The sequence below is a fragment of the Zalophus californianus genome, chromosome 3 (assembly GCF_009762305.2).
Source record: "Zalophus californianus isolate mZalCal1 chromosome 3, mZalCal1.pri.v2, whole genome shotgun sequence".
Lineage (NCBI taxonomy): Eukaryota > Metazoa > Chordata > Mammalia > Carnivora > Otariidae > Zalophus > Zalophus californianus.
The window spans coordinates 116,578,451-116,592,463 of record NC_045597.1 but is presented as its reverse complement, the minus strand read 5'-3'; the positions used below and the strand labels follow the sequence as shown (position 1 = coordinate 116,592,463).

Genomic DNA, 14,013 nt, shown 5'->3' with positions numbered 1-14,013 from the left:
GAACCAGGGTCAAAGACCAAATATTCAAACAAAAGATGCTCCTAGTGCTCTTATCAGTCAGGAAATTACGAGGGTTTTAGGAGCTGTCAGGAACCGGGGCCAGAGACCAATTATGTGGTTTTTATTATCTCATACCCCTAAATCTCACTGAAGTTCGGTTTCCTTGTCTATAACCTAGAGACAATTAGTTTTCTGCCTAATTCAAAAGACTGTAGTGAGAAGATTATATTGTGCTATGCAAATGTAAGATCTTATTACTGTACACCTGCATCATTTGGCTCAAAATCCATGTAGCTTGGTCAGGACAGGGAGTATTATCTGTGACTTCCTGGGGAGCTCATCAGAACTTATACAATGGCCAGAAGGGGACCTGTCCTCTCCTGCTGAGACTTAGCCCATAGCCACAGCTGCAAAGTTCTCATGTTTTAAATTTCCAGCTGATCCCTGAGCACATTCCTTTCTTGTAATGCAAATTTTAAAGGACATTGGCCTTCAAGCATGCTGGAAAAAATAAATTGAAACCTCTTTTTCAGTCTTTGGACCTTGGAATATATAATTCAGGTAATAAAAAATATATCACATGTTTTATTGCACATTTCTATGTAATACAGAAATAGATATTAGGGTGGAAGTTATCTTTCTTTTCAATACAGTCTTTTCAGGACTTCATGAAAAAGCAGCTATGCCAAAATCTGCTTCATGGAAAAACTCTTTAAGAGGGTGTCCAGAAAAATGCAATAAAGGTCATTAGTATGCCAGGAATTCGGTATTTGAAATATTGACCAAACCAGTTCCTACGTATATATTTTGTAGGTTACCGTTCGTCCTATAACATCACAGGACAGATTGGGCGTGGTCTTGTCTTCTTGACACTGGCATGATGGAAATTTTATACCACATTTATTATTTTCTTCCTTCTAATTTTGCATACACACCAAATTTCACATAAGTAAATAATTAATTTCTTGTGTGTATGTATATAAATATTGCACATACATATGTATATATGCACATGCATTGGACACATATCTATTGCACATATATATCTATGTGTGTGTGTGTAGGCATACACACATTATATGAGTGGTCATTTATTCTACAAACATATATTAATTACCTCATGTGAATCAGCTACTTACATGAGGCATTGGGTATAGGAAAAAAGAATATAATCTAATTCCTAACCTCTAGCAGACGGACATTCATGAAAATGAATAATTTGGTTAGTGTAGTAGAAGAGCATTATCACAGTTTTATTGAGGGTCCAAGGAAATTGCATGAGAGAGTGTATATATATCTTCTCCATTAGAGAATCTAGAACTATAGAGATGCTACTTTATATTTTTCAAACGTGGAATATTGTTTTGTATCTTGTATATGCTTAATTTCTATTTTGTTGTTTAATAGTGGTTGGTTTAAAAAATCTGGAATGCGTTATTCTGGAAAAGCGATCAAACTTTGTATTTGCGTGTGATCCTTATGCAGGTGCCTTGCAAATCATCTCTTTACTGTTCCAACTTTAGTATATGTGCTGCCGAAGAGAGGCCTCAAACTTCGTATTTGAAAGGTAATGCTGGAGTGATTTCTGTATAGGACCAACCCAAATGAATGCTTTTAAAATCCAGATTGTGCAGACAGTATGTTGTCTTTTCATTTGTTAATAACTTCTTAAATTCCAAAGCATAGCAATTAGAATTGGATCACACATATAAAAGTTTAGATAGAAAAGTTATGAATTAAAAATATATATGTGGTTTCAAAATGTTTCAGTCATTCCCTTGTCAGCATTCTCACCTTTCAAGCCAGTCTTTCTGTCTTTGGAGCCAGATATACCATGTCGTATCTCTGTTGCTTATTGAAAATTTTGACAGGCAATGAGATGGAATGTACTTCGGCGGAAATACCAGGGAGAGGAATTCTGGAAAGTATTCAGTCAGTGGCCTTGGCTTTCCTTAGCATTATGTGTTGCTAGGGTTGTGTACAGAGACAAAGTTGTCACTGTTAATTTCTGTTTGTGAGGCATTCCGGAGATATTGTTGAAGATAAATCCACGTTGTTATTTTCAGGTATGTGAGCTGTAAAACTGACACTTTAGCCCTCTGGCCATTTTTCAAGACATTACCTAATCCATAACATCATAATGATGACTAGAGGGAAACTTTCAAAAGCACAGTCATAAAGTGCCTCGATAAAGCCCACCGTAGGTCTTGTAGCAAAAGCTGATGTGAACGCCTCCTGACAGCAGCTGGAGGAGGCACCCAGATGTGTCTGCCATTGTGCCCATGTCATTTATATCCTTCAAGAGTCTCCGTTTCACGTTGGGATGGAGAGCCGGGCAGGGAGACCACATGACACAAATTGTACCAAATCCTGCTCAGGGAGGAAGGAGCCTACTGCATGGTTACGGCAGATAAAAACACTGTTGACCTCTTTATCTTTAGACAGTGGGGGAGATTCTGAGTCGGTAAAGCCTTGCTCTTGCACCTGTGCCTCTCGGAGGTCCAGCCCCCTAGGAAGGGGCGGGGTGAGACGCAAGGGCCCAGAGTAGAAAGAGCGGCCTGCCAAGACAGGACAGGCCCCAGCCTGCACAAGGCTGCATGGCTGGCACTTCTTCCAGAACCAGCCAAAAACGACAGACAGCTGGCGAAGGGACTGTAACTGGCAGGGGCTGGTGTGCTGCTCATTTTCTACGTGTACTCACAGAGCCAGAACTCTATCTGCCTCGTACCCATGGCATCTGCAAGAGACATCTCAATTGGCTCAGTTCTCTTCCCTGGTGACTGGTCTGTCTTCTCGCCTCTTTCTTACTCTTTCCTTACCCTACATCCCCCACCTGTGCCTCTGCCATTTCCGATCCAGAGCTCCTGAAAGGTTATCCCACATGGTGGTTCTCTACACTAATTGTACATTAGAATCACCTGGGAAGCCTTAAAAAGACGACCTACGCCTATGCCTCTGTGCGCGGCGCTTCTAACTCAGATGGGCCACGAGTCAGCATACGTAAGAAATTCACCAGGTGATTCTAATGTGCAGCCAACATTAACAACCGTTGACCTAAGGAGTTAGGGCTTTTTAAAGTAAGTAATGAGTCGCGCTAGTAATGTTTCTGGATTGGGGAGTGTGTGAGAAAGATACATCTGGTGACATTTTGCAGGGTATATAGGAAAGGGGAGAAAATGGAGATGGAAACCATGGGTTTATCAATTCCATCAACATTCAAAGGAGGATCATTCATGGTGGCTGGAATGCCATTGCAGGTAAAAGGGCTCCACTCACAAAACTTTGTTTAGGCCCCATTAAATGTTTTGTTCAAATGTCATTTAAAATGTCTTCTGTGATAAAAGATCAAATACTCAGAATGTGTTTCTATGGAGGAGGATTTGTAATTGACAGTGATTTGCACCTGTAGCTAAGGGAAAGTGGGATTGGCTTTCTTTCAGACTAAGGAGACATGCAGATACCCTCAAACCTATTTTCCATTTTTATGTTAGATGATGAATTCTCCCTCAGTCTGGCTGGAGGCCAACGAGGCTTGTTTTGGTCAGATTGGAGATGGGGAATATAGAGAATAATCCCATCCATTCACTCGAGATCAGGGGCTATGAGGTCATAGAAGCCACCACTCTGCAAAGGTAATCTAGCCAGAAGATAGAGAAATTGGGAGAAGTTAGTTATAAAACATATTCATGCTGCTGATATGGAAGTACAGTAACATGTTCCTATTGCTCTCTTCTGCAAAATGGAAGCAGAGAGAAAAAAGTGATTCTAATTTGCCAGTTAAATACTAGAAAGGTATGATAATTCGTTCAATCATTAATTCATTCTTTTAAAAAAATTTTATTGAGGTGACATTTCAGCAACAAAATTCGCATTTAAAAGGGAAGAGTGAAGTGTCATTTACTACATTCATGATATTATACAATCACTACCTCTATTTAATTCTAAACCATTTTTAACATATAAATACTAATTTATTCTTAAAATATTTATCCATTACCCTATATACAACCCCTGTTGTGCCAAGCATGAGAAACTTTATAAAGAACAATAAAACAATAAAACTTAATTTACTTAAAAAGTAAATTTTCAGTAGGGAACTTGGCCATTTTCCTTTAAAATATAAGACAATATATGATAATATCTATAAAAAAATGACACCAAGTAAAGGATAGCTAATTTCTGATTTGTGGATGTCAGTAGGTTTGGTGTGAAATCCTCATGAAGGAGGCAGTATTTGAGACAGGCTTTGAGTGATGGGAGAAAGAACAAGTGGAGGGAGGCAGCATACTTCTGGTAGCATGAATATCATGAGCCAAGGAAAGAAAGAAGAGGCATAAGAAATACTCAGGGAGTGTGGCATGATTACACCTGGGCAGGATGGGAGGAGCAGAAGTTCAGACTGGAAAAGTAGATTATGCCAATATCATTCATAGAGATCTTTGAATAACTGACAAAGAAATTTGGATTTTATTTGCTAAGCAATGAACAGTTACTGAATATTTTTTAAGCAGGAAGAAATATGGACAACACAGTATTTTAGGGAGATAAATGTGATGACTTGGTAAGGATGGATCAGAGAGAAGGAAATTGTCCCTTTACGTAACTCTAGCAACACCCAGGGCACTGGTCTGTCAGTGTGTAAATCAGAGGAGAGAAGCTCCCAAGCCCCCAAAAGCAAGCTGGTGGTGGCCATAAAGGATGAAGTTTTTTTGTTTGCTTGTTTGTTTTGGTTTTTTAAGTAAGCTCCATGCCAAACATGGGGCTTGAACGCACGACCCTGAGATCAAGAGTCGATGCTCTACCAACTGAGCCAGCCAGACACCGCAAGGACAAGGTTTTAAGGAACCTCAACCACCACATGTTGCTTCTAGTCTAAGAACCAACTTTGGTTGCCTTGTCTTAGAGACTCTGTCCAAATACTAGGCCAGTCTTTTGGTAAATCACAGGATCAGCCTTATAGGTAAATCATGGTCAGGAAGTTAGTAATTGTCCTTCAGTGATAATTCCTCTAGTGACTCTAGTCCAGGGAAACATGGGTCTCTACTGAACAGGGCCTGTTTGACCATATGCATGTCATGGCAGTGATGGTTATTCGATTGACAAATCAAAGGCAATTTCTTCTTCAGCAGAAGCTTGTGGTCAGATGTGCAAAGAATCCTCTCGAACATGAGGTATGTAGATTTGCTCCACTGGTCATGTTATTCTCATTCAACAAAAATATGCTGAATGCCTACTGTGTGTTAGTCCCTCTCTCATCAAGGACGCTCACCGGGCAGAGAGAGAATATCAAGTCCATTTGCACCATTTCCCTAAACTACAGATGACAGGTGTGTGGCAGGCTTTCCCTCCACTTCCTACTTCTCAGTCCAGGTGGTCCTAGCGCTCCTTCCCACTGGTCACAGCTCACATCCTCCTCAACACGAAGCTGCAGGCTGCCTCCACATACACCGAGTAGAAGGGACTTATGGGATGTTGCTGATTGTCACTTATTCACGTGCCTGCCTTGAAACGAGTAGTTTCTTCTTCCTTCCAGTGTTAAAATGCCTAAACCAGAGCAATATCGCTTTATCGTGTCATTCAATTTTAAGTGTCTGCTTTGTTTGGGCCTCCTTCAAACTAGGAGACTTGCAGTACAAAAAAAAAAAAAAAAGTACATTCAGTCTCCCTTTGATATCCTTGCTACATATTCCGTGTTTATCTCCTATTGTCTAGAGTCAGTTAAAATGTGTAGGATCAGAAAAGGTCTAATGTGACTGGAAAAGATTCGCTGGAGACCTCTGGGCGCACTATTCAAATATGAGTCTCCACTGGGTATTTTTATGACCCGTCCTTTCACCTGCTGGCAGCCCTCAAGCTCTGAGTAGTCCTTCTCTCTCCACTGGTCTCCTCACCCCAGCAGAGTCCCTCCCAAGGATGTCCTTCCCAAAGTTGGCATCTGGACCACAAGGAAAGTTTTTCCTTTTCCCTTCAATTGTGGAAGTACAGCCTTGTCCCACCTCAAATCTGTCCCTTCCCTCTGCCACCAAAAAGGAGAAACTCCAGATATAGCCTTGTTCATTGACATTCTTTTGGGAATGAGTCAAATTCCAGTCCTCACATCTTCTAGGTATTCATACGTCAGATTCTCTGAGTTCCTCCTAAAGCCATCCCTCACTTGGATTGAGATGAAGGGTAAGTGCCACTTATGTCCTTCATGAGTGGGGAAGGATGAATGTCCAGCACGCCAATAATTCTCCCTTTAAAATCTTACTATTAGGGCACCTGGGTGGCTCAGTCAGTTAAGCGTCTGCCTTCAGCTCAGGTCATGGTCCCAGGGGCCTGGGATCAAGCCCCACATTGGGCTCCCTGCTCAGCGGGGAGCCTGCTTTTCCCTCTGCCTCTGCCCCTCCCTCTGCTTATGCTCTCTCACTCTTGCTCTTTCTCAAATAAATAAATAACTAAAATCTTTCAGAAATAAAATAAAATAAAATCTCACTGTTAATCCCTTTAGCCCTCAAATGAATTCTTGGCTATGTCTTCTATAGCCTGGAGGTGGATGAGGGCTAATCATGACCGAATAAGTATCACAGTCTCCAAGTGTGTCCTGCACAGGTGGTTTAGCTTCTGCCTTGGGCTACTGCATTTTTCTCTCTGAAAATCTAAGACAAGAGGAAAAATTAAATTTAACGACCAATTATATTTCTATTTTTTTGTGTGAATTAAAGTTCAGACAAAATTTGCAAACTACATGTCTACAGGCCCTTCTCTGAAACTTCTCGGAGCAGGTAAGTTTCAGAACTCATGATTTTTCAGATTTTATAAAGGCAATGTGATGCACATAGCATAGATTATGCCACACTCCCAGTAGGATCAGGGGCAGCAGTATTCCATAACAAATTCAGCAAAATGTGCACATATTCATCCAAAGTTGGTGAATTAAGATGACAAATGGTGGTCTGATCGTATGTGGAGAAAACTCCTTAGGGCATCAATTCTGCTCTGTGAACTCTTGGGAAAGAATTTTTAGGAAGTTTTGGTTTTGTATTGTGAGTGGCAGACCTCTCTGCTGTCTCTTCACGAGACTTCCGCGTGTTTTCAGTACCTCTTGGGATGTTTCTTTTGTGTATGACACATGCCGGGATAGGTCACAGTTTTATTAGTTATATTTTTATAACATCTTTTTAAAGTGCTCTTTAAGCTGCTGTTTAACTTTATTAAATAATTCTCCCTTTGAATTTTAAACAGCGAGTAAAAAAAAGGCTTGTTAATCTTTTTCTCCCTTAACCAAGGCTCCGTTGGAATCCTGGCAATTCCGAACATGTAGATAGAACCAAAGCAAAATACCAAAGGCAGTCTTTTAGCCGTGAACTTGGAAACTGAAACCTACAATGTTATAGCATGAAATATCCTAACCAAGAAAAAGGTATTTTGTTTTCTAGTTTGTGAACACTCTGTGTTCTTAACTTGGAAACAGGCACAGGGAGGATTTACAGGCCATTCCCACAGATGCATTTCAGTAACATTTCCTCATTGTTTGCGATGAAGTGCGGGAACGATTCTGGCATCAGTGCCTACTAATTTCACACGCTCTCCCCCTCGAGTCTGTATGGTCCCAGCCCCAGATCCCAGCACAGAAGGGCATTGCACCTGGCCCCTCTCTGCAGCCTTCCCTGTGCTGCGTCTTTGACACACGTGTCTTTGTTCTGCCTGAATGTGTAGCACATCTCCTTTTCCCAGCCATTTCAAACCTGGATGTTCATTTCCCATCCCTTTTCCAGTTCATTTTGTTTATAGGAAAGATTTCTGGTTATTTTCTAGATTTTGACTGCCGGCTGATGGACCGATAGGTTCTGCTGGCAAATTTGAACAATTTTCTGTGTTTACATCTGTTTCTTCTCAGGAGCACCCAGTGCTAGACTGGTTGTTGGCATGCCGCCGATTTCCTTCTCTTTGTCCAGGTCTTGATTTTAAAACAATACAACCTCCACAATTTGCCCTGAAGTAATTATCAACACTATCAACACCTCTCCCAGATGCATGATGTGGAAGGGATTTCTTTCTGCTGGAGATTACCTTCCCAATAGATGGAAGGAATTTTCCTTTCTCTAAAATGACTTCATGTATCTCTATCGTTGCTTTCATTGTCTTGAGCCAATGCTTTGTCTTGGAATGGTCTATCAGCCTCTGCTTTGTTCTATTTGTTGTTTATGCCTGAGACCCTGTCTGTTTCGCTGCACTTAGGATTCTCTTTTTGTCACCGTACTTTTCCCAACGGTAGTTCTAGGGACTCCTAAAGATACAATGGGTTATATGTTGGTGTGTGTTTGTGTTTATGATTTTTCAGCTAAAAAAAAAAATCTGAGATGGCTGATGAATAGTACTGATTAAAAGGTATCTGTCGTCTACCAAAAAGGCATATTACTTAAAGACAAAATATTTTTAATGGGTAAACTATGCAGAATTCTAATCTATACTTTCCAGTTATCTGTTATAGAAAACCCATGCAGTTTAGTAAGGCTTCAAGATTGCCAAGTTTGAATACTTAACTTCAAGAGTCAGTGCTCAGAATGGGAAGTACACAGACTCTAGAACGGAGAACGGACAGACTTGGAGTCAGGTTGTATCATTCAATAGCTCTCCTGGCCCCATCTCTCCATTTACAAGATGGGAACCCCAGGGGTGCCTGGGTCGCTCAGTTGGTTAAACCTCTGACTTTGGCTCAGGTGGTGATCTCAGGGTTGTGGGCTCAAGCTCCACGTCGGGCTTCCTGCTCAGAGGGGAGCTTGCTTCTCCCTCTCCCTCTGCCCCTCCCCCCTCCTTCTGTTCTCTTTCTTATTTTCTCTCTCAAGTAAATAAATAAGATCTTTAAAAAATAAATAAATAAAATGGGAACAATAACATTTGCTGTACAAGATGTAGTTAAGATACATTCACACATAAAAATGCTTAGAATATAGTAAGCACCCCTCCCCCCAGAGGTAGCCACTTCTACTTTTATTATTGATTTTTCTGAAAATGCCCTCAGTCTGCCTCACTCAAGTGCTCTTACTGGCATGATTAATTATTATTCTTGAGTTTCATAAACCACATTTGGCTTTAATGAAACGATGCATATGTCCATCTGGAAAGTAAGTTAAAAAAATAAATATAATTCTACAGAATGACTAATAGCCCCTTGGGAAGAGCAAAGCACTTGGCAGGCTGAGGATTTTTAGGTATAGGACATAGAAATTTTGTCTGGGAATAAACAATCAACGCCTACTTTTTCATTAAAAATGCCAGAAGAAATATATTAATGTGTTCAGAGTCTATATTTCTAAGGGTTCATTTCTGCAACTCCCCCACAGTAAACTTTATTGTACTCCATTTATCTCCTTGGAAAACCAATCCAATTCTGGGATATGATATGTCTGAAGGAATATTCCACTTGCTGACTCGACTCTCAAAAGTTTTCTAAGATGCATCATGAATGAGCTTTAAAGAATTTCTCAGGAAACATAATCATTCTTGCTTGTCTAGATAAAAAACCAAAAGATGTAAATGGGATAAGGATCTCTCAATTTGGCAATAGAACAAACGTTTATAGAGCTCTTTTAGGAATTCCTATGAGGCAAATTGTTTCATATCAGCATTGGTCTGACCCAAGGGAACCAGAGGAAAAAAATGGAGACAAAAAGGGTTCTATGAAAATCGTAACAGAAAATTAAATTTATGAGTTATAGTAAAGATATTCATGGATGGCTCAATTTTCTGGCAATTCTGTTACTTAAAAATGTTGCATTTTATAATTAAATTCAAAGCATGTATAAAAAGGTACCAAGCACTTGAAAAAGCAAGTTTAACTATTTACCAAAAGCTATATTTTGCATGTTTAAAGTAAGTCTTTTAAACCAAATACTCTTTTGGTGCTTCATTATGCCTGGGGCTAGAATGGAGCATTGTTTCCATTAATTTGGCATTGTTATATCCACCAAGACTGTGTGTTCTCTTCTTAATACTTTCCCATTTACTCTCAGTAAGTACTTTAAACTACTTCACCAACATTTTAATAAGTCATTTTTAAGTTACTTGACATAAAGCTTCTAATATGAACAACACCCCAAAGTAACGTCTTAAAATGATCTGAATTTTGCTGTTAAGATTTCTAATGAAAAGCAGAACTCTTCCAAGGAGCAGAGTTAATTTTCAGACTTAACTTCCAAGCCTCCCAGAGACTGGAGACAGATTCACCATTGGTTATGATAAAGGAACATGAGACTTGCTCAAGAAATGTGGGGTCAAACTGGTGCCGAAGGCAGGGAAGATATTTGGTGCTGGGTACTGCAGAACAGCACGGCTGTGTTGGGGATCATCAACTTTGACATTTAACTACACATTTTCTCCAGAAGGTGGTGCTTGTCAGTCACTCCTGGATGGTTGTTAGAAAGGACTAAAACACATCCTAATTCTTTTAAGAGTTCCCCTCACTAAAAGAAGCCAATGAATACAGAAGCATTACTAGTTGGGCAACAAGACCTTATGTGTCTGCATATCCACAACTCTCCCATAATAGGCACCAGGGATCTTGGGCTGGAGGAATGGGTGGGGATAGACCAGTCCAGTCCTTCAGGCTTGGGAAGGGAAAATTCATGGAACCATAAAATTTTAAGCTGAACAAGTTTTTAAAGATCATCTGTCCTAAGAGGTCTTAACAAAACCCTAAGCTTGAAGTTGTTATATCATTTTGAACTTGAAGTTGTTATGTTATTTTGGAGTCATTTGCAAATTGCATATGTGTATTTACTGAGGAGGGGGGTTGATAGCTTTCATTATATTCACAAAGATGTCAAAAAATAAGTAAGATTAAGTAACGCTCACTTTATTTTATTTTTTTATTTTTTAAAGATTCTATTTATTTATTTGACAGAGAGAGAGAGAGACAACATAAGCAGGGGGAGTGGGAAAGGGAGAAGCAGGCTTCCCGCCGAGCAGGGAGCCTGATGGGCTCAATCCCAGGACCCCGAGATCATGAACTGAGCCAAAGGCAGTTGCTTAACCAACTGAGCCACCCAGGTGCCCCGAGTAACGCTCATTTTAAAAAGGAGGAAGCTGAATTACAGCATGGTTAAGTGACCTATTTGTGTCTCTTTCAGAATAGCAGCGGCAGGGCTAGACATGGAACTCTGAGCGATGTTGCAACTACACAAAATTCCGACAAGTTTTCTTTATTTTTTAAAAATAGAAGTGTTTAGGGGCACCTGGGTGGCTCAGTCATTAAGGGTCTGCCTTCGGCTCAGGTCATGATCCTAGGACCCTGGGATCGAGCCCCAGCGTTGGGCTCCCTGCTCTGCGGGGAAGCCTGCTTCTCCCTCTCCCTTCCCCTTGCTTGTGTTCACTTTCTCTCTGTCTCTCTCTCTCTGTCAAATGCATAAATAAAATCTAAAAAAAAAATTAAAAAAAATAAATAAAAATAGAAGTGTTTATAGGGTACTCTGCTAAACTTGTTTCTGTATGGTCTCAAAATAACTGTAAGGTTGGTTAAATATTCAAAGCTATCACCATTATGCTAATCATTTAAAAAAATGTTTCATTGACCAAATGTTTCCATTTTGATTGATTATGTTGGCATTATCCAGACATAGTCCCAATAACAGCACACTCCCATGACCAAGGTCCTGTAAATACTCTGGCATCTCCCCCATTACCAATAAAACTATTCGGCAGAAGTATGCAGCATAAAAGGGAGAAAAATGGGAAACATATGTCTCAGTTCTCCATGTGAAATCTATAGCTATTAAGGGACTGATTTGCATTATGTGACCTAAGCATACAGTTAGTTAGCGACCATGGGACCCAGCAAAGCGAAAAGAAGGAGCAAAGTTGGAAGAGGTATTTCCAAAGGGGACAGGATTACAACTCTTTTTTTCTAAACCAAAACAACTCAGAAGCAAAACTAGTGAGAAAACATTTATATAGGACAAAAGAAATATAGTATCTTGTACTCCTATGGTATGAAAGAGTTCCTAAAAATTTAGCACAGGCTGATAAAAAGGCAAATATTCTGAGAAAATCTATAAATGAATAATTGTGGCAAAGTAACCTTAATAATGTGGCCCAAACCTAAATGAACAAAAAATCCTCCACAACATTATCAACAAAATAACACCTATGATCCCAAATGAGTATCATAGGATAACAATTATTAGCCTGACTAGTGTTCATATCTTTCCCCACCTCTGAGCACTTCACTTCTCCTACCACTGAGAAAGGTTAGAAGTCGAATTTTCATGAGAAAACGGAATAGAAAAAGAAGGTAAGTCCCCCGGGGTCGCTGCATGGAGCCGGAACCTGGGAGTGTGGGCTCCCATGACAGTACATGATAGGCGCTTGGAGACTCAAGATAACAAGGTAGACGGCAAGGAGAAGAGAATGCTGTGGGGTAGAAAAGGGAGAGACTCTGGGTGGGGGGTGTAGAAAATAGGAAGGGTGAGACCGCTTAATAGGGTTAACACAGGCCAGGATAATAGAAGCCCTGATAATCTTGAAGGAAATACAGTAATGCTTGACAATTCCAAGTTGGGGGATGTCTCCCTAAATGTGACACTGTGGAGAGGGAGGCAAGGGCAAAAAGCAATCAAGGCTTTATGAAAGACTTACACAAGCCAAAAAGAAAATAAACAGTGTTTTCTAAAAAGAATGTCCAGGTCTTGCCATGTGTTTATGATGTAGATACCCCATGTGTGACCGAATTTTCACAATGGGTCATTTCACCTTCAGTGTGATGGGCATATTTGTCACTGCACTTGCCACAAAAGGACGTGTTCGGTGCACAGTGGAATCTCATTATATGGATGATGATAAGGACTGGGCTACAAGGAAGTGAAGGGTGAAAGAAAAAGGCTAGATAACTTAAAACTTAAATGAGCATCAAGGTCAATTGCAAGTTTCAACACATGGTAATACCAGGAAGTGAGGTAAGTTAGTAAATCCCTTCTATATTTGGGATGGCTGCTATCTACATTAGTCAACTATGAAAACGAACTAGACTTCTTCATGCTTGTGAAGGTGTGGAGCATAGCAGGTTATAGTGAGTGTCCATGGCCACAAGGGCCCGGCTCAATCCTGCCATAAATAGTCTTTGGAGGCTCTGTTTTCTTTGTTCGCCTATGTCCTGAAAGTCTTCACTTTAGTGACTGGCTTGCTAGGGCAGGCTTTGAATCAGGGATCACCACATCAAATCTTCAGATTGTGATTCAGTGGAAATGGCTAGAAACCCCTTGCTTCTGGCAACCATCAATCTGTTCTCTGTATCTATGAATTTGTTTTTTTTTTTAAGAGTCTACATATAAGTGAGATCATATGGTATTTTTCTTTCTCTGCCTGACTTATTTCAATTACCATGCCCTCAAGATCCATCCATGTTGTTATAGATGGCAAGATTTCCTTCCTTTTTATGGATGAATAATATTCCATTGTATACATACCACATTTTCTTTATCCATTCATCTATCCATGGACTCTTTGGTTGTTTCCATACCTTGGCTATTGTAAGTAACACTGCAGTGCATGGCAGTGCATATGTTTAAGTTAGTGTTTTTGTTTCCTTGAGTAAATACCAGAAGTGGAATTGCTGGATTATATGGTAGTTCTGTTTTTTTGAGGAACTTCCATACTCTTTTCCATAGGGCCAGCACCAATTTACATTCACACCAGCAGTGTACATGGGCTCCCTTGTCCCCACATCCTCGCCAATGCTTATTTCCTGTCTTTTTGAAAATAGCCATTTTAAAGGTGTGAGGTGATACCTCATTGTGGTTTTGATTTGTATTTCCCTGAAAGTTAGTGATTTTGAGCACCTTTTCATATACCTGTTGGCCATCTCTATGTCTTCTTTGGAAAAATGTCACTTTAGATCCTCTGTAGGGCAGTTTTTGTGCCTTCAAAAATCCCACCATGGAAAATGTATCTGGGGCATGCTGTTTCACAATGTGGTTTATGAATCATTTGCCCCAGAGTGCATCACTCAGTAACCTCTAGTCCAGACTAGCAGACAAC

General features: G+C 40.2%; 1 non-coding gene across 1 annotated transcript; it reads right to left on the bottom strand.

Moving 5' to 3' along the window:
• Positions 1–1,443: 1,443 nt before the first annotated feature.
• LOC113921163 lies at positions 1,444–1,547 on the bottom strand. The gene has a single exon (XR_003519563.1). It is a non-coding gene; the product is annotated as a U6 spliceosomal RNA (small nuclear RNA).
• Between the last annotated feature and the right edge of the window lie 12,466 nt (positions 1,548–14,013).